This window comes from Cynara cardunculus, unplaced genomic scaffold, assembly GCF_001531365.2.
Source record: "Cynara cardunculus var. scolymus isolate 2C unplaced genomic scaffold, CcrdV1 Un_Scaffold_2643, whole genome shotgun sequence".
Lineage (NCBI taxonomy): Eukaryota > Viridiplantae > Streptophyta > Magnoliopsida > Asterales > Asteraceae > Cynara > Cynara cardunculus.
This window is the reverse complement of record NW_020201166.1, coordinates 42,335-45,719: the sequence shown is the minus strand read 5'-3', so window position 1 is coordinate 45,719 and position 3,385 is coordinate 42,335.

Sequence of the window (3,385 nt, the reverse complement as noted above, 5' to 3'; positions counted from 1 at the left end):
GATATGATGAATAGGAAATGTAAGGAATATCTTGATAAATTCGTTATTGTATTTATCGACGATATTCTTATATACTCTAAAACCGAAGAAGAACATGCAGAACATCTTCGTCTGATACTGGAATTGTTGAAAAGAGAAAAGATGTATGCTAAAATGTCCAAATGTGAATTCTGGTTAAGAGAAGTTCAATTTTTGGGTCATGTTATCTCAGAAGCCGGAGTACAAGTAGATCCAATGAAAATAGAAGCAGTTGACAAATGGGAAGCTCCAAAGACTCCGTCTGAAATTCGTAGCTTTTTGGGTTTGGCAGGTTACTACCAAAAGTTTATTCAAGACTTTTCTAAGATAGGCATGCCATTAACCAAATTGACTCGAAAGAATGTTAAACTCCAGTGGGAAAAAGAACAACAAGAAGCTTTCCAACTATTAAAGGATCATCTTTGTAGCGCACTAGTGTTGACTCTACTAGATGGATCTGAAGACTTTGTGGTATACAACGATGCTTCAAAGTTAGGATTGGGATGTGTTTTAATGCAAAGAGGAAAAGTAATCTCTTATGCATCAAGACAACTGAAAGAACATGAAAAGCAATATCCAACTCATGATATGGAGTTAGCTGCAGTGGTTTTTGCACTGAAAATCTGGAGGCATTATGTTCTGGGAACAAAATGTCAGATTTATATTGACCATAAGAGTTTACAACATTTGTTTAACTAGAAAGATTTGAATATGTGACAGCGTCGGTGGATTGAACTTGTTAATGATTATGACTGTGAAATTCTTTACCACCCAGGAAAAGCCAACGTGGTAGCTGACGCTTTGAGTAGAAAGGAAATAAGTGGAACCATCAAAACTATAGCAATGAGAATGAATTTGATTCCTGATATTCGTAAGGAAATTCAGAAGTGCCAACAAGAAGTTGTGAAAGAAGAATTTGTTAAAACAGAAAAGTTGGGTAAAATGATCTCAACCTTGGAACAAAATGATGAAGGACTTATGTGCTTTCAAGGGCRAATCTGGGTACCACATTTTGGARATATCCGAARTAKGATATTGAATGAAAGTCATAAATCCCGATATTCTATCCATCCAGGTACCAATAAGATGTATCGAGATTTAAAACCTTTTTATTGGTGGCCATGATTGAAAAGAGATATAGCTCAATATGTGGAACAGTGTCTGACATGTTTACAGGTTAAGATTGAACATCAGAAGYCGTATGGAAGTCTTCAATCGTTAGAGATACCTGTATGGAAATGGGATCACATTACCATGTATTTTGTTATGAAGTTACCTCGAACTCTAAAGGGGTATGACGCGATTTGGGTAATTGTTGATCGTTTATCTAAATCTGCACATTTTCTACCAATAAGAGAGAAATACTCTTTAGAAAAGTTAGCGCAGATTTACATCAAAGAAATTGTTACCAGAYACGGTGTTCCATTGTCTATTATCTCTGATAGAGATAGTCGATTTACTTCCAAGTTCTGGGAAGGACTACAAAAAACTTTGGGATCTGAAATTCGGTTACGTACAGCCTATCATCCGCAAACAGATGGACAAAGTGAAAGAACTATCCAGACTCTCGAAGATATGTTGAGAAGCAGTATTATTGACTTCGGGGGATCATGGGAGGATCATTTGCCATTGATAGAGTTTGCATATAACAATAGTTATCATTCCAGTATTCAAGCGGCACCATATGAAGTATTATATGGACGTAAATGTCAAACGCAGTTGTGTTGGAATGAAGTGAGTGAGAAACAGTTGACAGGTCCTGAAATTGTCCAAGAAACTTCTGAAAAGATCGAACAAATTCGTGAGAGAATCAAAACAGCACAAGATCGTCAGAAAAGTTATGCAGATAATCATCGAAAGCCGATTGAGTTTGATATAGGTGATTTTGTGATGTTAAAAGTTTCGCCATGGAAGGGTGTTGTCAGATTTGGGAAGAAAGGAAAGCTCAGTCCAAGGTATGTAGGGCCGTTCAGAATATGTGAGCGAATTGGGCCAGTAGCATATCAGTTAGAGCTGCCTAAAGAGCTGAGTCGGATTCACAACACTTTTCATGTGTCGAATATGCGGAAATGTTTGGCAGATCCGAATCTAGCTATACCATTACCAGAGATTCAATTAGACAGTAAGCTGAATTTTATAGAAACACCAGAAGCCGTAATTGATCGAAAGATCAGGGTGTTGAGAAACAAAAGAGATAAGTCTAGTTAAAGTTCAGTGGAAGTTTCACAAAGGACCAGAAGCGACATGAGAATTGGAGTCAAAGATGAGATAAGAATACCCATGGCTTTTTGATTAAAGGAATTCCGGAATGGAATTCTTTTAAGGGGTGGATAATGTGATAACCAGATCCTGGTTATTACCCAAGGTAAATGATATGTGATTATTTGATTAAATAATTACATGATAGCATGATAATTGATACATGCCAGTATGAGAATTTGAGTATTAATTGGTTAAGTGTATATATATATATATATATATATGTGTGTGTGTGTGTATATATATATATATATAAATATATTACATATGCATGGAGTATGAATTTTGTGTATGAGTGTGCATGTATAAGCATGAGGTGGAAAGGGGAAGGGAAGGCGGTTAGCTGACCTTCCATATTTGGAGGTATAAATAGGGGGCTTAGCCTCTTCCTTTGATTTTCCTGCCATTTTGAGAAAGTTGAGAGAAGAGTTGACCGGATTTCCAAAGAGAGATTTCAAGTGTTTGGTGATTCAAGTTGATTTCAAGCATTTTGGTTTCAAAAGTTTATTAAGGTGAGTGGTTTCTAAACTTTTGCATAAAATTAATACTGGTTTTATTTGTATGTTTCATGTTATAATTCTCTAGAAAGAAACCTTGCATATTTTGTTTAAGTGTTTATCCGGACAAAGAGTGACCGGATAAGTATTTAAACCGKACAAGCCTTGAGCGGCTTATTGTCCGGATTAGTTAAACTGGACAAGCCTTGAGCGGCTTATTGTCCGGATATTGATTAAACCGGCCAAGGGTGGTGTAGGGTATTGTCCGGACTTGAATCCGGACAAAGATTGTTAAATTATATTTAAGTATTGAGCGGTGTAGTTAAACCTGTCAAGTCTTGGGCGGGGTATTGACCGGACTTGTATCCGGACAAAGATGATTTTTGCTTCCAAGTGTTAAACCGATCAAAGCTTATGCGGTATGTTGTCCGGACTTGATATCCGGACAAACTTGATTTTAATCTTAAGTGTTTAAGACCGGATTGTTGACCGGATTGTTGACCAGATTATTGACCGGATTGTTGACCGGTTGGTGTTGAAAATATATTTTGATAGAAATTATTATTTTATCATAAAGTGAAGTTTTGTTATAAATGATTTTGGATTGATAA